Source organism: Mustela putorius, unplaced genomic scaffold (genome assembly GCF_011764305.1).
Source record: "Mustela putorius furo isolate JIRA1106 unplaced genomic scaffold, ASM1176430v1.1 tig00000695_pilon_pilon_pilon, whole genome shotgun sequence".
NCBI classification, from domain to species: Eukaryota; Metazoa; Chordata; class Mammalia; order Carnivora; family Mustelidae; genus Mustela; species Mustela putorius.
Window position 1 is genome coordinate 4,380,574 of NW_025421447.1, and position 25,492 is coordinate 4,406,065.

Below are 25,492 nucleotides of genomic sequence, written 5' to 3' on the forward strand. Positions count from 1 at the left end.
CTTAGACTTTCTGGGCTCTTTCCTTACCTATTAAATGAAGAGAATAAGAGAACCTATCTCAACAGGTGGTTACTGGGTTTAAATGAATTAGTACAAGTGATCAAAATTGCCTAACATATATTAAGCTCTCAGTATGACTTTGTGTTGGAATACAATACTTTGTGTTGGAAGACACTGGGTATCTGTCCTTGTTATCTGCGCTGAGCATCAAACCATGCAAAAGCTTAGTGGCCTCAAACAATAATTTATGTGGATTTACAGGGCTCAGCAAGGTGGCTATTGCTTGGGTGTCTCTCCTGGGGCAGCCGTCCAATAGCTTCATGTGTCCGGTGATATGATGCTCCTTGCCTTCTCTCTTTCCCCCCCTTGTCTCCTTGTCTTCCAGGGCCTTTCTTCTTGGGGTGGGCCTCTCAAGTGGTCTTAGGTTGTTCCACTTCTGCATGGTGGCTGGCTTCCAACAGAGCAGAAGTAGAAGTTGCCAGGACATTTCAGAGCTACTCCTGGACTTAGCACAGTGTCGCTTCCCTTATTACCTCAGTCACAGTAGTCACAGAGCTTGCCCAGATTTAAGGAGGTGGAGAACAGCCTCTACCTGCCAGTGAGAGAAGGAGCAAAGGCACATTGGCAAAACAACATGTGGAAAAGGAAAGCAATGGCTATCTTGGCAAAACAGTCTGCCATAATAGAGATGATCTTCCATGATCATCACGAAGGCGTGAAAGATCTTATCTAGGCTTAGAATTAAGTGATTCCTTTTTCCCCTCAAGTTTATATATTTATTTATTTATTTTACATAATGTCTCCACTCAACTTGGGGCTTGAACTCCTGACCCCATCATCAAGAGTCGTGAGCTCTTCTTACTGAGCCAGCCAGCCAGGTATCCCAGGATTAAGTGATTCTAGTCACTGAACTTAATTTTATTTATTGTGTCTTTTGAATATCTACTCAGCAAATATGTTTAGTGTTTCTTGAGTATCAGCTATGAATCTACACTCTACTAGTCCCATGAGAAATGTAAAACTGGGCAGCATATTTACCTCTACAGGACCTACAATTCTCCTGGACATAAGGCTAACATGCACAAAACATTGTAAGAACCACTAAATTGCTAAACTGACATCATGTATCAGAGCGGGATTTACTCTTATATACTTCAGTTTTTGTGCCAGAATTCAGCCTGGGGAGCTCCTTTGAAATGTTCTCACAGAAATCTCTACTGAAGGCCCATAATTTCACATTCACTCCTTTTCATTCTTACTTTTTCCTCTTCTCTCCTGTATTAGGAAATATGATTCCCTGATTCAGGATCAGGCCCGAGAGCTGTTATACCTATGCCAGAAGATACGAGAAGGGAAAGACATGTGTTACCTTCTTACCCAGCATGTGAAAGAGACAGTAAAATCTTTTGAGGACCTTATTAGGAGCAATGACATTGACTACTACCTGGGGCAGAGCTTTTGAGAGCAACTTGCCCAGGGAAGCCAGCTGACAGAGAGGCTTGCCAGCAAACTCAGCCCTAGTAAGTTTACCACAGGGCTTTGGCACACACTCAGTCACTCCCATAGCCCCAGGCCCAGGTGGCCACCACACCTCCACCACAGTCTTTTTTTTTTTTAATTTATTTTTTCTTTATTTTCAGCATAACAGTATTTATTATTTTTGCACCACACCCAGTGCTCCATGCAATCCATGCCCTCTCTAATACCCACCACCTGGTACCCCAACCTCCCACCCCCCGCCCCTTCAAAACCCTCAGATTGTTTTTCAGAGTCCATAGTCTTTCATGGTTCACCTCCCCTTCCAATTTCCCCCAACTCCCTTCTCCTCTCTAACTCCCCATACCCAGGTCATATTCCATTTCATTTCCTGGGGCCATTACAGTATCAAGACTGGCTGGTGGGGAACACTGAGGAGAAACACAAGATTCGGAGTTCATTATTGCAATGGCAGAAACTGGAGCACTCATGGCAAGTGACCTTTAAGGAAGCAGGCTGTGTCCATCCAGTGCTAAGGGGGAGAAAGGGAGAAGAGATTGGAGGATGTCATCATAGTGAAAAGAGCCTGACCTGAGAATTGCAAGACCCCATTGGTGTCCCGTATGCTGCCATTAATTTGCTTTGGGCAATGGTTTAGCCTTTCAACATCTCTTTGTATCACATGGTATCATACATAAATATAATTCCAGTATAGTTAAAGCACGCTGCCCTTTGGATGTGGTTTGAGCACTGAATGTCATAGTGCAAGAGCTAGGAATATGGGTTATTATTGGAGTTCTTTACTTAGAAGACATTTCCTGAGAGTACCAAGAGATAGCGGGATCAGTCTTGGGGACCAACCATCCCACACACTGGTGGCAGGTGCAGAGGTGGGACAGGATAGAGCGAGAGTGGGCTCTCCATGAATGCTATGATGGGACACAGAGCATGCATCTGAGAGTGAGTCTGTTGCAGGCTTAGAAGGTGGAATATTCCAGAGAGAAGCTGAGCAAGTGTGCTTCAAACTTCTTTGCATTGATTTAGGGTAGAGGAAGTCCTGAGACTGATCATGAGGTCAGGGGAGGTCTGCCTGGTGAGTTCAAGAGAGCCCACAGCCCCTCTGAAGCTACAATCTGCACCCTTCCCAAGTAATTCTCCTACATGTCTTGGACACACACAGAGGAATCACCATTCTGTACCCAAAGATGCTCTTGCATTTATAATTTAGGAAGTGGGGATCTATTTAATTTCTTACCATGTTTTTCTAAATTTGGCTTACAGAGGATCATAAAAGTGAGAAAGATCAAGCTGGAATTGAACCGCTGGCCCTCAGGTAACTTGAAATAGGATCTGGTAAAGGAATCAGGAACAAGGCCCAAGGGGTCCAGATGACTGTAACTTTACAAATTGGGGCAGGGAAATGCTGATTATAACATGTTCATTTATTCATGAGACACTTTAGCCTCTCTTTTGCTACAATTCTGTTGATTTCTATTGTGTAATTATGCTCCAGGCTTGGAGCATAACTCAGTCTGACCCAACAGTAAAGTAACCAGGTTCCAGGGGTCCTTGGTACCCCCAAGGCTCTCCTCTGCTTTCTTCCTGGGCATTTAAACATGAGGCTGTGCTGCTGAGTTGACTTAGGTTAAGCCACATTGGCAGCTCATTTGGTAGTAGTAGTCCAGTTCCTCTGGGGGGAAAAAAGAATTAGAGAATAATAATGTAGTTTCTCAGAGGATGGGGGAAAGGCCTGGGTGTTGCAAACTCCTGGGAGGCTATGATCTCTTAGGAACCAGTTTTCAATGAGTCACTGCAGAGAATCTTACCATGTACAGTAAAATATGGGCTCAAAATCTGTAGCTGTAGCCTCTAGTCCAAGCCCCTCTCTGTCAGAAGCCTGCTTTAGACCATGTAGTGCTGCTCCAAGTCCCTGCGTTGAAGAGCAAAGCTTTTTGGTTTTGTTTTCATTGCTAATCCATCCTGGACACATACCTGGGCTGTATTTCAATCATCCACATGATTCCATGCATCCTGCTCTCGGTTGTCAAGGGCGATGCCAGACTGCTATGTATTTGTCACCACTTACCTTCAGTTACTTGGAGACTGGTAACCAGCAGCTCTTGGGGCCAAACGTGGAGCAGCTGTGCCTTACAGGGCTCACAGAGTCTGTGCTAGTTTCTGGCGTCTCCTGTGGCCAGTGCCCTGGGTGGTGATTGGCACTCTTCTTGCCACTGCACCAACCTACTCTCCACCCCTAAGCAGTGATAGGCTATTTTGGTGGTTCTTTTTTTTTTTAATTTATTTTTTATTTATTTTCAGCATAACAGTATTCATTATTTTTGCACCACCCCCAGTGCTCCATGCAATCCATGCCCTCTATAATACCCACCACCTAGTACCCCAACCTCCCACCCCCCACCCTTTCTAAACCCTCAGATTGTTTTTCAGAGTCCATAGTCTCTCATGGTTCTCCTACCTTTTCAATTTTCCCCAACTCCCTACTCCTCTCTAACTCCCCAGGTCCTCCATGCTATTTGTTATGCTTCACAAATAACTGAAATCATAGGATGATTGACTCTCTCTGCTTGACTTATTTCACTCAGCATAATCTCTTCCAGTACCGTCCCTGTTGCTACAAAAGTTGGGATTCCTCCTTTCTGATGGAGGCATAATACTCCATAGTGTATATGGACCACATCTTCCTTATCCATTTGTCCACTGAAGGGCATCTTGGTTCTTTCCACAGTTTGGCCATTGCTGCTATAAACATTGGGGTACAGATGGCCCTTGTTTTCACTACATCTGTATTTTGGGGGTAAATACCCAGGAGTGCAATTGCAGGATCATAAGGAAGTTCTATTTTTAATTTCTTGAGGAATCTCCACACTGTTCTCCAAAGAGGCTGCACCAACTTGCATTCCCACCGCACTGTAAGAGAGTTCCCCTTTCTCCACATCCCCTCCAACACATGTTGTTTCCTGTCTTGTTAATTTTGGCCACTCTAACTGGTGTAAGGTGATATCTCAAAGTGGTTTTAATTTGAATCTCCCTGATGGCTAGTGATGATGAACATTTTTTCATGTGTCTGATAGCCATTTGTATGTCTTTATTGGAGAAGTGTCTGTTTATATCTTTTGCCCATTTTTTTTAAAGATTTTATTTATTTATTTGACAGAGAAATTACAAGTACACTGAGAGGCAGGCAGAGAGAGAGAGAGAAGGAAGCAGGCTCCCTGCTGAGCAGAGAGCCCAATGCGGGACTCGATCCCAGGACCCCGAGATCACGACCTGAGCCGAAGGCAGCGGCCCAATCCACTGAGCCACCCAGGCGCCCCCCATTTTTTGATATGATTGTCTGTTTTGTGTGTGTTGAGTTTGAGGAGTTCATGATAGATCCTGGATATCAACCTTTTGTCTGTACTGTCATTTGCAAATATCTTCTCCCATTCTGTGGGTTGCCTCTTTGTTTTCTTGACTGTTTCTTTTGCTGTGCAGAAGCTTTTGATTTTGATTAAGTCCCAAAACTTTATTTTCGCTTTTGTTTCCTTTGCCTTTGGAGACATATCTTGAAAGAAGTTGCTGTGGCTGATATCGAAGAGATTACTGCCTATGTTCTCCTCTAGGATTCTGATGGATTCCTGTCTCACGTTGAGGTCTTTTATCCATTTTGAGTTTATCTTTAGGTATGGTGTAAAAGAATGGTCAAGTTTCATTCTACATATTTCCCAGCACTATTTATTGAAGACTGTCTTTTTTCCACTGTATATTTTTTCCTGCTTTGTTGAAGATTATTTGCCCATAGACTTGAGGGTCCATATTGGGCTCTCTACTCTGTTCCACTGGTCTATGTGTCTGTTTTTATGCCAGTACCATGCTGTCTCGGTGATCACAGCTTTGTAGTAAAGCTTGAAATCAGGTAACGTGATACCCCCAGCTTTATTTTTGTTTTTCAACATTTCCTTAGCAATTCGGGGTCTCTTCTGGTTCCATACAAATTTTTGGATTATTTGCTCCAGCTCTTTGAAGAATATCGGTGGAATTTTGATCGGAATGGCATTAAAAGTATATATTGCTCTAGGCAGTATAGACATTTTAACAATGTTTATTCTTCTGATCCAAGAGCATGGAATGGTCTTCCATCTTTTTGTGTCTTCTTCAATTTCTTTCATGAGTGTCCTGTAGTTCATCGAACACAGATCCTTTACCTCTTTGGTTAGGTTTATTCTCAGGTGTTTTATGGTTCTTGGTGCTATAGTAAATGGAATCAATTCTCTAATTTCCTTTTCTGTATTTTCATTGTTAGTGTATAAGAAAGCCACTGGTTTCTGTACATTGACTCAGTAGAACGTATCAATGAAACTAGAAGCCGTTTTTTTAAAGAATCAATAAGATCGATAAATCATTGTCCACACTAATCCAAAAGAAAAGAGAGAAAGCCCAAATTCATAAAATTATGAATGAAAAGGGAGAGATCACAACGAACACCAAGGAAGTAGAAACAATCATCAGAAGCTATTTTCAACAGTTATATGCCAATAAGCTAAGCAACCTAGATGAAATGGATGCATTCTTGGAGAACTATAAACTCCCACAACTGAACCAGGAAGAAATTGACAACCTGAATAGACCGGTATCTAGTAACGAGATTGAAGCTGTGATCAACAACCTCCCAAAATACAAGAGCCCAGGACCTGATGGATTCCCTGGGGAACTCTACCAAACTTTCAAAGAAGAAATAACACCTATTCTCCTGAAGCTGTTTCAGAAAATTGAAGCAGAAGGAAAACTTCCAGACTCTTTCTATGAATCCAGAATTACCCTGATCCCCAAACCAGGCAAAGACCCTACCAAAAAGAAGAATTTCAGACCAATATCAGTGATGAATATGGATGCTAAGATTCTCAACAAGATCCTAGCAAGCAAGATCTAACAGCACATTAAAAAGATTATCCACCATGACCAGGTGGGATTCATCCCTGGGCTACAAGGATGGTTCAACATTCACAAATCAATCAATGTGATAGAACAAATTAATAAGAGAAGAGAGAAGAACCACATGGTCCTCTCAATCGATGCAGAAAAAGCCTTTGACAAAATCCAGCATCCGTTTCTGATTAAAATGCTTCAAAGTATAGGGATAGAGGGAACATTCCTGAACTTTATCAAATCTATCTATGAAAGACCCACAGCAAATATCATCCTCAATGGGTAAAAGCTTGCAGACTTCCCATTGAGATCAGGAACAAGACAAGAATGCCCACTCTCATCACTCTTGTTCAACATAGTATTAGAAGTCCTAGCAACAGCAATCAGACAACAAAGAGAAATAAAAGGTATCCAAATTGGCAATGAAGAAGTCAAACTCTCTCTCTTTGCAGATGACATGATTCTTTATATGAAAACCCCAAAGACTCCACCCTCAAACTACTAGAACTCATACAGCAATTGAGCAATGTGGCAGGATAGAAAGTCAATGTATTTTGGTGGTTCTTCACAGGAATGGTTCCCTTGACTTAGGTGTTTTTTCCTATGTGCCTTGGTCAGGACAAGTTGGGCCAGTGTCCTTGGCTTCACCTATTGTCTCCTTTCACCCCACTAGGCTCAGCAGAGAACTGCCAGAGAAAGAGAAAGTGATTGAGGTCCTGCAGGCCAAGCTGAATACCCGGCCCATCACTCCCTCCAGCAGCCACGCCTTGTCGGACTCCCAGCGCTCTCCCAGCAGTTCCTCCTTCCTGTCTGATGAGCTGGAAGCCTGCTCTGACATGGATATAGCCAGCGTGTACACACACTACATAGAGAAGAAGGCGCTGCCTGGTCATTCAGGTAACCTGTTTCTCTAGCCTGGCCTTGTAGATCCTCCCTGGTTTGTATCAGGCTGAATGTGACCCTGGGACCAAGCACCAAGTACAGGGCCCCAGTGCCTCAGGATATTTGCTCTGCTCCTGACTCTAGGGGGTGTTGTGGGGTCTCCACTGGATTTGCAAGCTGGTAGACCCAAGGGGAAGCACAGTGGGGAGAGCGAGAACATCCAGACAGGCTCTTCCCCATTGTCTTATGAGCACAGACCGTCTGTCTGACTTCCTTCTCCAAATGGGACATCATCTCCCTCCTGCAGAGGTCTTGCTCACTGCATGTCCTGAACTAGTGTCCCCTGGGTATCTGTCTGCAATCATGGATGCTGTTGCTCCCATCTGGTACTTTTGGAAATGCCATTTTCACAGTTTTTGGGTCTGGGCCCACTCTCACCTCTCAGGTGGTTTGCCTCCCGCAAGAAGCTAACTGCAAATAAGGAAATACACATGACTCACAGTGTTTGTGCTTGGTGCTTTCCCAGAAAGCCAGGCCCTGCCCTGGTACCCCTCTCTCAATAGAAGGCCAGTTCTTTGTCGACCACTGAACATTTTCTTACATTCATGGGTTTTGTAGATTCCACCGTCATTCAAGTCATTCCACTGTACTGTCTTCTAAGCCATCAGCAACCAGTGAGCCTCGAGGGGTTAAAGCCAAACCCAGCAGCAACCCCATCAGCTTGCCAGCTCCCCAGAACCACCCCCCCACCAGGAGGCCAGCCAGGCCCATCCAGGTATGCAACAGCCAACACAGCAGGAGCGCTGTCTCCTTTCCCTCAGCAGCCTGTTTGACTTTTCTTCAGGGACGAATGTTTCTACTGTCAGAGGCTTCTAGGTATCAGATCCTAGATGAAATCAAGAGGCCTTCCTTGTCCACCAATTGTGTCTGCATTTTCTTGGTTCTAAATATTTTAGGCAAATCAGAGATCTGCAGTAGACTTTCTCCAGCTCCTTTAGGTGTAGGGTTAGGTTGTGTACCTGAGACCTTTCTTGTTTCTTGAGAAAGGCTTGTACCGCTATATATTTTCCTCTCAGGACTGCCTTTGTTGTGTCCCACAGATTTTGAACCGTTGTATTTTCATTATCATTTGTTTCCATGATTTTTTTCAATTCTTCTTTAATTTCCCGGTTGACCCATTCATTCTTTAGAAGGATGCTGTTTAGTCTCCATGTATTTTGGTTCTTTTCAAACTTCCTTTTGTGGTTGAGTTCTAGCTTTAGAGCATTGTGGTCTGAAAATATGCAGGGAATGATCCCAATCTTTTGATACCCGTTGAGTTCTGATTTAGGACCGAGGATGTGATCCATTCTGGAGAATGTTCCATGTGCACTAGAGAAGAATGTGTAGTCTGTTGCTTTGGGATGAAATGTTCTGAATATATCTGTGATGTCCATCTGGTCCAGTGTGTCGTTTAAGGCCTTTATTTCCTTGCTGATCTTTCGCTTGGATGATCTGTCCATTTCAGTGAGGGGAGTGTTAAAGTCCCCTACTATTATTGTATTATTGTTGATGTGTTTCTTTGATTTTGTTATTAATTGGTTTATATAGTTGGCTGCTCCCACGTTGGGGGCATAGATATTTAAAATTGTTAAATCTTTTTGTTGGACAGACCCTTTGAGTATGATATAGTGTCCTTCCTCATCTCTTATTATAGTCTTTGGCTTAAAACCTAATTGATCTGATATAAGGATTGCCACTCCTGCTTTCTTCTGATGTCCATTAGCATGGTAAATTCTTTTCCACCCCCTCACTTTAAATCTGGAGGTGTCTTCGGGCTTAAAATGTGTTTCTTGGAGGCAACATATAGATGGGTTTTGTTTTTTTATCCATTCTGATACCCTGTGACTTTTGACAGGGGCATTTAGCCCATTAACATTCAGGGTAACTATTGGGAGATATGAATTTAGGGCCATTGTATTGCCTGTAAGGTGGCTGTTACTGTATATGGTCTCTGTTCCTTTCTGATCTACCACTTGTAGGCTCTCTCTTTGCTTAGAGGACCCCTTTCAAGATTTCCTGTAGAGCTGGTTTGGTGTTTGCAAATTCTTTCAGTTGTTGTTTGTTCTGGAAGCTTTTAATCTCTCCTTCCATTTTCAATGATAGCCTAGCTGGATATAGTATTCTGGGCTGCATGTTTTTCTCGTTTAGTGCTCTGAAAATATCATGCCAGCTCTTTCTGGCCTGCCAGATCTCTGTGGATAAGTCAGCTGCCAATCTAATATTTTTACCATTGTATGTTACAGACTTCTTTTCCCGGGCTGCTTTCAGGATTTTCTCTTTGTCACTGAGACTTGTAAATTTTACTATTAGGTGACGGGGTGTGGGCCTATTCTTATTGATTTTGAGGGGCGTTCTCTGAACCTCCTGAATTTTGATGCTCGTTCCCTTTGCCATATTGGGGAAATTCTCCCCAATAATTCTCTCCAGTATACCTTCTGCTCCCCTCTCTCTTTCTTCTTCTTCTGGAATCCCAATTATTCTAATGTTGTTTCGTCTTATGGTGTCACTTATCTCTCGAATTCTCCCCTCATGGTCCAGTAGCTGTTTGTCCCTCTTTTGCTCAGCTTCTTTATTCTCTGTCATTTGGTCTTCTATATCACTAATTCTTTCTTCTGCCTCATTTATCCTAGCAGTTAGAGCCTCCATTTTTGATTGCACCTCATTAATAGCTTTTTTTATTTCAACTTGGTTAGATTTTAGTTCTTTTATTTCTCCAGAAAGGGCTTTTATATCTCTCGAGAGGGTTTCTCTCATATCTTCCATGCCTTTTTTGAGCCCGGCTAGAACCTTGAGAATTGTCATTCTGAACTCTAGATCTGACATATTACCAATGTCTGTATTGATTAGGTCCCTAGCCTTTGGTACTGCCTCTTGTTCTTTTTTTTGTGTTGAATTTTTCCGTCTTGTCATTTTGTCCAGATAAGAGTATATGAAGGGGCAATTAAAATACTAAAAGGGTGGCAACAACCCCAGGAAAATATGCTTTAACCAAATTAGAAGAGATCCAAAATCGTGAGGGGGGAGAAAGTGGATAAAAAGAGGTTCAAAAAGGAAGAAAGAAAAAAAAAAGAAAAAAGAGAAAAAAAAAAGAAAAGAATTTAAAAAAAGAAAACACCTAAGAAAAATATAAAAAAGAAAAAATATATATATTAGATAAACTAGTAAAAAATCGTTAAAAAGGAAAAAGGTAACAGTTAAAAAAAATTTTACCCGAAGGCGAGAAAAAAAAACAAAAAATGAAAAAGAAAAAAATTAAATTAACTACAAGACTAAAAAAAATCACAGGGAAAAAGCCATGAGTTCCTTGCTTTGCTTTCTCCTCTTCTAGAATTCTGCTGCTCTCCTTGGTATTGAAACCACACTCCTTGTTAGGTGAACTTGGTCTCGGCTGGATTTCTTGTTGATCTTCTGGGGGAGGGGCCTGTTGTAGTGATTCTCAAGTGTCTGCCCCAGGCGGAATTACACCGCCCTTACCCGGGGCCGGGGTGAGTAATCTGCTCCGGTTTGCTTTCAGGAGCTTTTGTTCCCTGAGTGCTTTCTGTAGAGTTCCGGAGGACGGGAATACAAATGGCGGCCTTCTGGTCTCCGGCCTGGAGGAGCCGAGAGCCCAGGGCCGCACTCCTCAGTGCGCGCTCAGAGAACCGCGCCCAGTTACTCCTGTCTGCCTGACCTCTGGCCGTGCTCCGAGCTCACCGAGCCTGCGACCAGTTCAAGGTCACCCCGAGCTGCGAGCTTACTGTCAGCTCTGTCTCTGTAGCCGGCTTTCCTGTTCCAATACCCGCAAGCTCTGCGACACTCAGACACCCCCGATCCTTCTGTGACCCTGCAGGACCTGAGGCCACGCTGACCCCGTGTGGGCTTTGCCCCGGGTAGCCTCTGGAGCGATGTCCCTCAGCGGAACAGACTTTTAAAAGTCCTGATTTTGTGCGCAGTTGCTCCACCGCTTGCCGGGAGCCGGCCCCTCCCCCCGGGGTCTATCTTCCCCTCGCTTTGGATTCACTTCTCCGCCGGTCCTACCTTTCAGAAAGTGGTTGTTTTTCTGTTTCCAGAATCACTGTTCTTCTTCTCTTCGATCTGCCGATGGATTTTCAGGTGTTTGCAATCTTTAGATAAGCTATCTAGCTGATCTCCGGCTAGCTGAAGCAGTCTCAGCCTGCTACTTCTCCGCCATCTTGACTCCTCCCCCGTATTCATTGTTGTTAACCCACACCCAATGCTCCATGCCATCCGTGCCCTTTATAATACCCACCACCTGGTTCCCCCAACCTCCCATCCCCCGCCACTTCAAAACCCTCAGATTGTTTTTCAGAGTCCATAGTCTCTCATGGTTCACATCCCCTTCCAATTTCCCTCAACTCCCTTCTCCTCTCCATCTCCCCATGTCCTCCATGCTATTTGTTATGTTCCACAAATAAATGAAACCATATGATAATTGACTCTCTCTGCTTGACTTATCTCACTCAGCATAATCTCTTCCAGTCCAGATTCTATGGTTTTATGATCTTTCTTACATCATCTCATAATGATCAAATTGCCAGGAGGCAAAATTTTATCCTTACTGACAAATGAAATATCCAGGACAAATATTATTTTAATAAAAAATTTTAAATTTCCAGTTAAGAAGACACAGACAAACTAAGGGTTCTGGAAGGGAGGGAGGTGAGGGGTTGGGAGAGCCTAGTGGTGGGTATTAAGGAAAGCACATATTTCATGGAGCACTGGGTGTGGTACATAAACAATGAATCTTGGAGCACTGAAAAAATAAAATAATAAAATAAATAAAAAACAAACCCATTTTTAAAAAGAAGACACAGACAAAGAAATTAAGCTGGACACAGCGAGCACTTTCAAGGACAGAGAGATCACCATGCAGTGAAGCACAACAGAGCAATAGGAAAACCACAGAGGAGGAAGAATAATGGCAAAACAGGGGGCCACAGAAGGTGCAATGAGTAGGGCTAAAGATTTTGGGACCCAAGAAGAAAAATCTCTACATTCAGGTAATGTGCCCATTAGTAACCAAAGGCTACTTGTATTGGTAATTCTCCATCATCAATCCCTGAATCCTTCCGTTGCCATATTTACCATTTGTCCTCTTGAAAATGGTGGTGCTGAGCCAGGAGCAGCAGAAGAAAGGCTAGGGAATGTGAGCACTGGAGAGTTCATGCCAACATCTTGGACTGGAGAGGAAGCAATGGAGTCTAGGTTGTAAAGACAACAACAATTTTCAGGAACCCTGGAACCACACTAAGCAAACCCACTCACAGCTTAGTCATCACCATCAGAGACCTAAGGTAACATGGATTGTCCTCATTATACCCCAACCACTACAGTAAGGAACAGCAAACAAATCCCTTAGTTTGGAACAAGAACATGTCCCTTTAATGGAAGCGAGCTCCATAGAAGCAACTTCTGGTTTGAAAGATTATTAGGTGCATTTTTCTAGCCCACATTTTATATAATTATATTTTATATAATTTTATATAATATAATTATGTGTGCAATTTTGTGTGTGTGTGTGTGTGCAATTTTTAATACACTGCCTTGTGACTAAACCTATGATGTGGAGAACAAAGGCAAAAGGAAATGTACATAAAGTTAAATTTCCTTATAACCTATAGTCCATTGACAAACCCTTGAGGCAGGCAGAATAAGACATTACAGGAACCCCAACTGTCTTAAACTTAATGACCTACTAGAGGGAAAAACAGTCTTAGCTTGACAAAAGTCAGGTCTCCAGGATGTCATGAGTCTTCTTTAGCATATTAAAGTCCTTTCAGAAACTTCCCTTTGCCTGTAGCTCCCCCAGTTCCAAACTATATAATCAATGGCTCCTCACAACCCCAGTGCCACTCTTTCTGTCCACTGGTCCTGTCCCTGTGCTATCATAAAAAGAACTTTTTGCATAGAAAATGTCTCAAGAATTCTTTCTTGAGCTCTGAACCCTAATATTTCCACATCAAATATGTGTAGTATATGTGTCAAAAATACTGAATCAAAGTATGAATGGACTTGTGGGCAATTAAATTAGCATTCCAATCACCATTCTGATGAGTTAGTGATGGGAAAAATGTAGCAGGATGAGAAGGGTAGAGACAGAAGGCATGGCAGGTTAGAGACACCCTCCTGGAGACCAGGCAGCAATTCTACAGTGGAAGAATTGGAAAATATCAGAGAAGGCAGGAAGTCCTGCTCAGGAGGTGGCCTAGAACCAGCTCTCCAGCTCAGGCCATTGTGGTGGGTAAGGAGCAGTCACAGTGTTGGAGTCACTGGGGCTGAGTCCTGGCTGGGGTTGTGGGGACGCAGTGATGGAGGAAAGCTGGCCACGAGGGCAGAGCAGGGAGTTATAACTGAACACTACAACCATCACGGCTCCCCAGGGAGAGCCAGCCATCCACCCTACTGTGGCTGAGCAGTTACTATGGGACACAGTTCACGTGACACTTTCTCATCTAATGGCCACAACACAGGATATTGGGAATGTGACTTCATTTGACAAGTCAGTGCCTAATTAGTGAAAATCCAAAAGGACTGGGGGGAAAAGCTAAGGATTAACATGCCCTAGGAAGAGCAGGCAGGAACATGTCTGAAAGCTCATCTTTAGAGAATCCTGAGCAGAAATGGCTCCTACTGAAATAAAATTGAAAATAGTGTCCTGGGGGTGAGAGGAGATGGCTAATTAAAAAAAGAAAAGAATAAGTTGAAATGAGTGTGTCAAGATGGAGTGGGGACAGTACTAACATTCAGACTGAAGCTAGGTGAAGGGGGCTGGATGAAGGACATTGAGAAGAGAGGGAGAGAGCAGGCAAGGCAGTATCTGGAAGGGCAGATGCGGAGGGGAGGGGAGGAGATGACAGCCACTGGGAATAAAGGGAGCTATCATCCCCCTGCTTTCCACAACCAGCATTGCCTGCGGGACGGGAATGGTTTCCACTCAGCTGAGCTCCCCTCCAATCAGGGAATGGGAAACTGGAAGGCAAGCAATACTGAGACAGAGGCTGGTGAGGAGGAAGGACGTGAAGAGGAAGGCCAGCAGCTGGAAATAAAAACATCCAGTTCGAATCCTGGGTCAGGTCTTAGCTGGTTAATGTCTCAATCCCAAAGTTTTCCCACGTTGAAATACAAAGGCAAAACCTCCCTTACCTCAGATGAAACAGTTTGGAAAATTGTTTGAAAACTCATGGTAAATTTTAAAGCACTCCACAAATACAAGGAATAGATATTAACTCACAACCTATTAACTGTTGAGCAATGCTTACCATGTCAGGCACTTGTAAATTATTGCACTTAAGGCATAATTACCATATTACCATATGACATGCATATGATTGTCCATAAGATACATGTGATTATTGTCCTCACCCTGAAAATGAGGAAAGTAAGGCTTCAGTACTTGGGGACTTCAAACACCTTGCCCAAAGCAAGCAACCTGTACCTGAAAACTCAGAATCTGGGGCCCGAGCCAGCTGGGACCCTCAATCCCACCCTCTCACCCAAGGTTGGAGATTGAAATGCCTCTGATTTCACCTGGACCTTAAGGAGTATGGAAGAGGGAAGATCCCTTCAACACAGACATCCTGGCCACTGCCCCACTGCTCACGGGCTTCCTGGTCCCCCTGCTTCCTACCTTGGAAGAGTGGTTGCTTGTTTCCAGGGTCCTCCTGGTGGGCGAGGAGAGGCTGAGGCCGGTTTTTCTCCCCCTGCCATCCAACTGGTGCTCCAGCTGCAATCTTAGACAGCTGTTCACCTGGATGCTTTGCTCCAGCTGCCCTCCCAAAGCTCAGATCTCTGCCACCAGGTGGCTCAGCTCACTGCTCAAAGGGACCTGGAGACCAGCATCCCAGGTGGCAGCTGAAAGAAGAGAGAGTGAAGGGGTCTGGTGGCTCAGATCCAAGCTTTTCCAGGCATTTGTCAGAACACTCCTCCAGGGCATTCCTTTCTGCTCGGGACCCCACTGTCCTCTCAGGGCCCCAGGCAACGCATTTGGGATGCAGCTGCCTCTATTGGGGCTGATTTCACATTAAAACCTGTTAAACCCGTAGGGCCTGCCTGGGCCTACTTAGCCATAGTGACTCCATGTTGCCTAGGTAGCCATTTTGTTGTTTAATAAATGCCTCAGCAGTTACTCATACCAGTTCCGGGTAACCGTTGCTAAAACACAGACCTTAAAACAAGGCCATTTTGTTGTTTAATAAATGCCTCAGCAGTTACTAGTATTGGTTCCCGGTAACCATTACTAAAACACACAGGTAGGAGACATCCAATCAGCCAAAGCCACATACTTAGAAGTCTGCGGTTGTGCCCTATAAGAACTAGCCTGTAAGACCAAGGGGAGTTTCTCTCTTTGGAGGCGGCCATAGTCAGTCAGTCTGACATCTAATGCTTGGCATAGAATAAAGCTTTACATAACTTTCACTTTGCCTGAGCCTTGTTCCCCTGGCTGGTTAGTCTAAATTCTAATACTTGGCATAGAATAAGGCTTTGCATAACTTTCACTTTTTCAAAAAAATATTTTTATTTATTTTCAGTGTAACAGTATTCATTGTTTTTGCACCACACCCAGTGCTCCATGCAATATGTGCCTTCTCCAATACCCACCACCTGGTTCCCCCAACCTCCCACCCCCTCCCCTTCAGACCCCTCAGATTGTTTCTCAGAGTCCATAGTCTCTCATGGTTCACCTCCCCTTCCAATTTCCCTCAAATCCCTTCTCCTCTCCATCTCCCCTTGACCTCCATGCTATTTGTTATGTTCTACAAATAAGTGAAACCATATGATAATTGACTCTCTCTGCTTGACTTATTTCACTCAGCATAATATTTTCCAGTCCTGGAAGAGATTTTTGTTGCTACAAAAGTTGGGTATTCATCCTTTCTGATGGAGGCATAATACTCCATAGTGTATATGTTCCACATCTTCCTTATCCCTTCGTCCATTGAAGAGCATCTTGGTTCTTTCCACAGTTTGGCGACCGTGGCCATTGCTGCTATAACATTGGGGTACAGATGGCCCTTCCTTTCACAACATCTGTATCTTTGGGGTAAATACCCAGTAGTGCAATAGCAGGGTCATAGGGAAGTTCTAGTTTTAATTTCTTGAGGAATCTCCACATTGTTCTCCAAAGAGGCTGCACCAACTTGCATTCCCACCAGCAGTGTAAGAGGGTTCCCCTTTCTCCACATCCCCTCCGACACATGTTGTTTCCTGTCTTGTTAATTTTGGCCATTCTAACTGGGTGTAAGGTGATATCTCAATGTGGTTTTAATTTGAATCTCCCTGAGAGCTAGTGATGAAGAACATTTTTTCATGTATCTGATAGCCATTTGTATGTCTTCATGGAAGAAGTGTCTGTCCATATCTTCTGCCCATTTTTTGATATGATTGTCTGTTTTGTGTGTGTTGAGTTTGAGGAGTTCATTATAGATCCTGGATATCAACCTTTTGTCTGTACTGTCATTTGCAAATATCTTCTCCCATTCCGTGGGTTGCCTCTTTGTTTTCTTGACTGTTTCTTTTGCTGTGCAGAAGCTTTTGATTTTGATTAAGTCCCAAAAGTTTATTTTCGCTTTTGTTTGCTTAGCCTTTGGAGACATATCTTGAAAGAAGTTGCTGTGGCTGATATCGAAGAGATTACTGCCTATGTTCTCCTCTAGGATTCTGATGGATTCCTGTCTCACATTGAGGTCTTTTATCCATTTTGAATTTATCTTTGTGTACGGTGTAAGAGAATAGTCGAGTTTCATTCTTCTACATATAGCTGTCCAGTTTTCCCAGCACCATTTATTGAAGAGACTGTTTTTTGTTTTGTTTTGTTTTGTTTAAATCTCTATTTGCTACCACAGTCTGTTTCTTTGTACTAGGTATGAAAACAGCTAATAAATATTCTACAAAACCACATATCTTATCTGAAAGCTTGAAGCCAAATACATTTCAAAAAGTAGAATTTGTTTTGTTGTTTAGGAAGGCCATAGGATCTGTACGCCATCTCTCATGTAGCCCATACACCAGGTTGCCTCTGGGCCACAGGCCTTTAGGCAAATACATTCAAATTTCTGTGACAAGCTGAGTGAACATTACCACTGAGTGGGGTTAAGTCAAGTCTGTGAATACCATTTTGGTCAGTTCAGACAGGTTTTGTGACCAAATGAGTATATGAAAGCTATCAGAAGAATTCACAGTTCTCATGAGATTACAGAATTAAGGATAAGAAAGTATGGGGCTTCAGAGGTAGGAGCTTCGAAATGACTCCTAAAACAACTATAAGAAAGGAGAGGTATGAAGTAGGATGAAGTCAGGATGAATGGATTTTTTTCCCTCTGTCATATAAAAACAAAATTGAAAGGAAAAAAAAAAAACATACTGAATTTACAAATGAAAAAAATGCTCCCAAGAAGTTAGTAGAGAAAGTCTTCTCTAAGTCATTACTACAAGTTATAAAGGATTAGAGTTTACTATGAGAAATTTTCTGGAAACATCCCATATTTTCCATTTTTACTCATTTGCATTATGTTTTTATAAGCACCATAGTATCCAAATACTGCTATAGCATCTCATAAGGAGGCTGGAGGTCATGAGGTAGGAGGCAACTCCTCCTAAGAAGTCCTCACGGGGCACCTTCAGTCTATGGTTAGTATCTACCAACCCCAAAGCTCCATGAAGCTCCTTCCTATCTTTCTTCCCCCTATATCTAAATTCTCACAAAGATTTACTTCTTTCTAAAAATTTTTTCTTCTATCCATTCCTCTTTATCTTCCCAACGGCATCTTAGATCAGGCTCTCCTCATGTAAATACCCTATAACTACACCCATTTAGTGGGTTTCCTTGATTTGAGTGTCTTCTGACACCAGTGTGTCCCACTAGTCTGAGAGTTCTGTTCCCATCAAGTATATGTTTTGTTTGGAAAAACGTACTCATTTTCCATGGCCCACTCTGTAGAATGTAAACTTCCATGGTACTTCATAGCTCCTCTGTATAACAGCAGCCTTCTCAACTGACCGGACTTCTCACACTCCCTGATACAAAGCTCTCCCACGGGAAAGTCTGGACCTGATGCTCCCAGGAGTGCACAGAAGTTATTCTCCCAGCCTGTGGTGCCCCTGATACTTCTTCAAGTTCTGGTTTACCTTCTCATCAGCAAGTTAGGAAATCCAATCAGGTTTTATGAAAATTCAAATTTGGCTGAATATTGAAAATTCTGTATTGCTTAAGGAATTTTAAAACAGATAATAAAAAAAAATAGAATTGAAAGGCTTAGACATCCTATCCAAAGCAAGAGCTATTTCTATGAGATTCTTCACAAGTCATCCCCTTCTATTTAAAGGGGCTTGGATGGGAGGCTTATTCCTTCACAAACCAGCAATTCCATCACTCAAAATCTCTAGTGGTCAGGAAGGCATAAGAATGATCTAAGTCCAAATTCTACTGCCCTTTACCCTTTGATGACCCTTGATCAGACCTCTAAAGGGATGCCAAACACAACAGCTCTTTTTCATCTGATCTTCAAATATTTAAAACCAGTTCTCATCTCTTTGTGATCTTGTCCAGGCCAAAAATTGTTTAGTTTCTCCGACAGTTCAAGATTTCTGGTCACCCGGCATGGTGGCTCCTGTCTTCACTTTGCTCCCTGGTTTGCCAAAGTCCCCTTTTACAAGATGGGTGTCCCACAATCTAACAATATTTCTGACAAGGTCTCTCACCCTACCGTGGTCTCAGGTTGAATTGGTTTTTGTAGCAACCTTTGCCTACAAGTTCCTTGTCTCAGACGGTTTCTAAGTAACTCCCTATTCTTAAGTCCATGAAAGGCTAGAGAGCCAGGCCTCCTGATTCTGTACCTCTATCACTGATATTTTTAATCAAGGTCAGGATTTCTTTTTTATATTTTCTAAATTTCTTTTATTTTTAAAAGATTTTATTGATTTATTTGACAGAGATCACAAGCAGGTAGAGAGGCAGTCAGAGAGAGAGGCGGGAGCAGGCTCTCTGCCGAGCAGAGAACCTGATGTGGGCTTGATGCCAGGACCCTGATATCATGACTTAAGATGAAGGCAGAGGCTTCACCCCCTGAGCCACCCAGGCATCCCAATCTTTTCTAAATTTTATCATATTGACATCAGTACTCTGTTTCAGCCTGGTTTGAGTTATTAACTTGATGTTTACAATACCCTCCCCCATTTGAAGGACAATGGGGAAATAGAAGAAGATTCTCCAACATTAGATCAGTATTTTAGCAGATGGCAAAAAGTCCTCATAAAACAGTTTAAAATTTAAATCCAGGCTTGGAATTTAGATCCTAACAGAGGTATTTCTGTAAATGTGCATCTTTTAACTTTCTCCCTGGGGAATGAGTCAGGGTAGGAGCAGGGTGCCCACCGTACTGGCTGCATGGGGGCAATATGTATTAGTCACAATATTCAAGAGCTTCTCACATTATGGTGCCATCAGGACAGTTCTTTGAATTTTTTTTTTAATCACTGTATAACCTATACTTTGCTCAACTTTTCTCTGGCCACCTAGGCAGGCAGAGTTGGACTCTTGTCCGACTACTTTTAAGGATGTCTCGGCTGGATCTTGCACATGTCACCAACCTCTGGGCTTTGGACATGAGAGAAACACTTTGTTCTTACTGGGAGCCCCAGACCTGGCTGAGGCAGAACTCTGTAGTTTTCCAGAGCTCTACAACTCCCAAGGAAAGGACACCAGAATCCTAAGCAAGAACAAGGAGCTCACCAGGGAGGGGAGAGTGAGAACACATACCTTTCAGCTTTTTCTTGAAGTTGCCATAAAGTGCCTCGTCGATCTGTAGCTCTGACTGGAGGGACTGGAAGAGCTGCTGTTTCTCCTCACACTGCTGCTGCAGGAGGGCAAGCGTGTGCTGCAGCCTGCATGGGGGAGGCAAGGGCCTGCTGAGTGTCTGGTGCCCCTCAGCCCCTCCAGGCTACCTGCTGTCAGCCAACCTTCACATCACGGGGCTTTAGCCTTAGATGTCAACCAGTAAAAGACCATTACTTTTACTTTACAGATGTGGAAACAGAGGCTATGAGACGTGAGGTAACTTTGCTTGATGTCATGCCATTAGCTACGTTAGTTGGGAGCAGAAATGCAAGCTCCGTATTCTTCCTGCCCCGATGGTGCTCTATTCCTGGTGATAGGCAGTCATAGGGCTTGTGTCGGGGATGTGCATGAGGGCTGGTGGAGATGCCTCCTACATTTCAGTGAGACCAACATCCTTAAACTAATGGGGAGGATGAGAACATTTTTTTTTTCTCCAGGATCTGATATGCTGACCCCCCCCCTTTTTTAAAGATTGATCTGAGAGAGACAGAGATCACTTGCCTACAAGCGGTAGGAGGAGCAGAAGAGGAAGGAAAGAACCCCAAGCAGACTCCAAGTTGAGCGCCAGACCCAGCACAGGGTTCATTCTCATGACTCCGAGATCATGACCTGAGCCAAAATCAACAGCCAGACACTTAACTGACTGAGCCACGCAGGTGCCCCTGATATGCTGAACCTTCCAAAATAGGGTTTTACTCTCCCAAGTTTGGAGTGAAAAGGCATTCTCAGACAAGTCCTTCCTTCTGCTCGAATTCATCCATAAATCAGGAATAGCAGAGGGGAAACTGAGGGCCCCCAAAGGCTCCAATACCTGTCTTGTCAATACCCCCATTAAATATAAAAACAGGGCCCCCTTCCTTCTTATTGGGCTCCCCCTTACCTGGAGTCTTTTTCCTATAGGGATAGGTGTTCCTCCTGGAAATGCAAGATCTCCTGTTGTTTCTCCAAGTCTTCCAGAAGCTGCTGCCATTCCCCCTTTTGGCGCTCCAGCTCCAGCTCTTGAAGTCAGGATCGCGAGGACAGCAGGGCCTCCCTCAGGCATTCCATCTCCTGGAAGCACTCTGAGGAGCAGAATACAGGACAGCTTACACTGTGGGGGCAGAGGCTGGCTGGACAAGGAGCCCAACCAAGCTCCTCCATCCTGATGTGCAGAACTAAGGCAACGGGAATGCAAGCTGATGCTGCAGCTGCTCAGAAAAGCAGAGGGCGTCAGCTCACTACATCCACATGCCCTGGGGAATGTGGAGCCTCCATCTTTGCAATGCCCTTGATCATCTGCTTTCATAAGGTCTACCCTGTTATTAGAGAAAACGCTGTGGTTTTTTTCCTTCTTTCCTTCCTTCCTTCCTCCCTTTTCTTAGAGAATTTATTTATTTATGTGAGAGAGAGAGAGACAGAGCAGGAGCAGAAGGGAGGAAGCAGAGGGAGAGAGAGAAGCAGACTCCTTTCCCTGCTGAGCAGGGGATCCAATCCCAGGACCCAGGCATCATGATCTGAGCCAAAGGCAGGTGTTTAACCAACTGAACCACCCAGGTGCCCCCAAAGCTGTGTTTTCTTTCCTTCCTTCTTTCTTTCTTTCTTTCCTTCTTTCTTTCTTTTCTTTTCTTTCTTTCTTTCTTTCTTTCTTTCTTTCTTTCCTTTCATCTTCCTTTCTTTCTTTTTCTTTCTTTCTTTCTTTTCTTTTCTTTTTCCCAAAGATTCTATTTATTTATTTGACAGACAGAGATCACAAGGAGACAGAGAGGCAGGCAGAGAGAAAGGGGGAAGTAGACTCCCTGCTGAGCAGAGAGCAGGGGATCATGACCTAAGCCTAAGGCAGAGGTCTTAACCCACCGAGCCACCAGGTGCCCCAAACACTGTGGTTTCTAATGGTCACTATTTTCTAAGTTCACACACCCTCTGTGTGATAATCCCTTCTTTAATTTTGCCAAAGAGCAACATCAAGACTTCTTGCCTACAGTTTTTAGAATGTATTATATTCATCAATTTGAAAATGGGGACATCTGTCCTTTTCTGGGCTTGTGGAATTATCTGCATGATTTCCCAGAGACTAGGGACAGGGGCTCTGAGAACCAGGCTGCAAGAGCTGTCAGTCTACCAGGGGGAGGTCTCTGGGCATGGCCCACCATGCTTGTCCACATCTTAGTGACTTCTCCCCACTGAGGTCTGTGCTAGCCTGTCCTGGCATGCAATGGTGGTTTAGCAGTTGTGTCTTCTCTCTTCTCTGTGACGTCTCATTACTTCCCCATCAGTGACCTTTCCCCTCACATCTTCCTGCTCCAAAGAGGCAGATTGAGAAACATCACTTGTTGTCTCTTCCTGTTCCACAACATTCTTTCATTCTGGGATTAATCCTTTAGGAAAGTATTAGCCTTTCATGGCTATTCAATAAATATTTGCAGATAAATATAATTTTTATTGACCATATACTGATTTGATCAAGTCAATTGACACTAAGGTCAGCTGCCCCCAGGTCACAGAGGAAATGATGTCCTCCCTCCCTTGGATGCCCATTGAATAGTGTTGGAAACACTCTGGAGGACATCTGGCTGGTGCTTCCAGGCAGAAAGTCCTGAGGATTACTGAGCAGAGAGGATCCCAGTGTGGGTGAGTGAGGGGAAGCAGTGAGGAGACAGGGATGGCAGCTCAGTACCAGGAGAGACACATGAGGCTGCAGTAAAGTCTGGATGGGGAGAACGGACCCCTAATTGGTATCCAGTTCATAACTAATGACTGAGTATCTGAGTATCTGTGGGTTGGTTGCACAGAGGTGGTGGGTTTTCTAGGGCTATCTTTGTCCCTAGAACCTCAGAGCATGAGGGCCCCTGGTTGGGACCTCTCAGGAAGTAGCCCCTTCTAGACTGAGAACTGCATGGGACTTTGGATTGGTGGATCTGGTTAGCTATTATCTCCACCTTCTTCTCTTGGCTTCAAAAGGTGTTTGGTGTGGCCAGGAGGAAAGGGACCAGGAAGGAGTGCAGTGTGTGGCTTTTACCACCCATCTCTAAAAACATAACTCAGCTGAGTCTGAAGGCTCTGGTTTTTTTCCTTAAGGACTCTGTTCTCATTGTAGAGCTGAGGTGTGGGTTCCAGGCTGGGGCTGTAGAAAATGGAGGTAGATCCTGTCCCATAAATTGTAAGCAGACACATTACACATTAGGGTAATAGATGCTTTCCAGAAACTACCCATTCTGTCCCTCCAGAAATACTGTCCCATCCCAGCAGGAGTGCCTGGGTCCTCAAGGCCTGGACCCCAAGCCTGGTGAGCCAAATGTCTGGTTTCTGTGCGGGCCCCCCCCCCTGTGCCCTAGCTGCAGCTGTGCCAGAGGTTCTTGTCCCAGGAGTCCCCTTGGTTCTGGGGGCAGGACAAGGGCATGTAGAAGGAATGGCCTCTAAGGGACCCCAGCCCGAGAGAAGATTGTTGGGAGAACAGCCGCCTTGGTGAGTGGCTGCGGGAGAGCACCCACTGAGCAGGCTCCACCACTTGCCAATCCCATGACAAGGCAGAGAGGTCAGCAGGCACATATATGAGCAGACTAACAATGGGCTGGGAAGTCAGATGTCCTGCAGACGCACCTTGTTAGCTCTGCCAAGAGGAAAGTTCTTTCTTAGCTCTAAGTGAGGATAAGAGAACCTGCCCCACCTGCCTTGCTGGACTGTTTGGAAGGAGCAAGTAGAGGAAAGCCCATCACATGCTTTGGAAAGTATGAAGCCCAGCCTCCAGAGGCTCCCCAGTCGTGATAGCATGGGCGGCTCTGGGCCTCTCCTACCACTCCCACAGGCTGCACAGCTGAGCCGGTGTCCAAGCGGCTCCCGTAGCTGGTCATTGATGCAGATGGACTCCTCCAGGTGCTGGCTCAGGTTCCAGATCTCTCTGAGATGTTCCTCCAGCAGGTCATCCCCTGCAGCCATCCCATGAGGATGGGGGGAGAGGTGGGAGATGAGGAATCCTAAATTCACCCATTCCAAAACACACAGCACAGTTGACTCGGACCCTAGAGCCCAGCTGTAGCTCAGGGTGTCCACACTGCAGCCTGTCCGTGGGAGGTCTGCAGACCACTCCCTGCTGAGAGAGTCCAGCCAACCCAATCAGCCTACCAGCAGGCTGTGGCACAAGGTCCAGATCCAAGCCCAGGCACCAGCCAGGGTTCCCTTTGGCCTGCCCTCCTATGGTTGAACAACAATCATGGAGAGCCACAGGGAGAGCGGCATTGGGTCCAGTATGGCCACTCCCTGGTCCTCCACAACACTGGTTGCACACTCTTCAACACAAGAAAATGGTGTGCAGAAACAAGGGCCTGCCACAGTAGGCTGTCGAGCAAGGAACAGAAAGCATCAGGGGACAGGTGGGACTGCTGGCTGGTCTCCACCTCTCCCAGAGGGCAGAGGCCGCAGAGCTTCTGCAGGCTAAGCAGAGACATGTCAGAATTACCTTCCAAAAAAAGTAGCAGCAGTAAAGGAGAATTTCAAGCAGCCACAAAAGCCAGCAGGCCTGCGACCTCCAGATATCAGGGGCTTGACCATGACCGTGTCGGTAAGCAGAACACACAAGTGCCTTCTGGAGCGAGAACAGACAGCTTTACGCTGATAACTGGTCCTCTCACTCTTCTCTGCTCTCAGCAAGTGATCCTGAAAGGCATGGACAAAGTTGGTCAGATTCACTGGAGAAAACACGAGCCAGTGAAGACGTCCCGGCTGACACTAGGCCTCCCTCCAAAGGCTGGCTGCCCCACCCCTGGCACCTGGGTAACGCTGCTCTGGGGCCATCCACACAAAACGATTTACGTACCCCCCACCCGCAACAACACACACACACAGACACAGACACACACACACACACACACACACACACACACACAAGCTGCATCGGGCTTTAGGAACCTAACTCAAACGCACCCCTAAGGAGCAACCCCACAGGTGTGACTGGGTTGGACACTCCCAGCAAGGGAGGGAAGGCCCCCCCTTGGGTCCTTGCCAGCGGCAGGGTGCCACTTGGGCCTCCGCCTCATCCTCTCCATCCGCGGGGAAGTCGGAGCGGCCCCCACCAACCACCACCGCGCAACCAGATTGATTCTCGCACTTCAAATCCCCGCTGCCAGGGCCCCATCTGTGTGCTGACCGAAAAGCCGCCCTCAAGCAGCCGGCCCGCGGAGCGTCTGGAGTTCTCGCAGCCCCGCGCTCACGCCACCCCAGGCCGCCCCCGCCCCCGCGCTGGCCCCGCCTTACCGCCAGTGTCCACGAAGCGCGGGGGCAGGCGGTCCCCCAGCGTGGCACTCCAACCCGCGCTGGCCTCGTCCTCGTCAAACTCCTGCGCTTCGGGGGCGTCGGGAGGCA

At 45.1% G+C, this 25,492-nt stretch overlaps 1 non-coding gene across 7 annotated transcripts; it reads right to left on the reverse strand.

Moving 5' to 3' along the window:
* Positions 1–100: 100 nt before the first annotated feature.
* LOC101686763 lies at positions 101–24,080 on the reverse strand. 7 transcript variants are annotated; one of them, XR_006607618.1, is made up of 10 exons: positions 23,929–24,080; positions 21,039–21,219; positions 20,081–20,205; positions 14,954–15,177; positions 14,586–14,689; positions 12,412–12,527; positions 3,303–3,406; positions 1,844–2,008; positions 1,260–1,330; positions 101–592 (listed from the first exon to the last, which is right to left on the reverse strand). It is a non-coding gene; the product is annotated as an uncharacterized LOC101686763 (transcript). The 7 variants fall into 7 exon arrangements; XR_006607617.1 differs by lacking the exon at positions 14,586–14,689; XR_006607619.1 differs by lacking the exons at positions 14,586–14,689; positions 23,929–24,080 and adding an exon at positions 23,802–23,920.
* Positions 24,081–25,492: the final 1,412 nt, after the last annotated feature.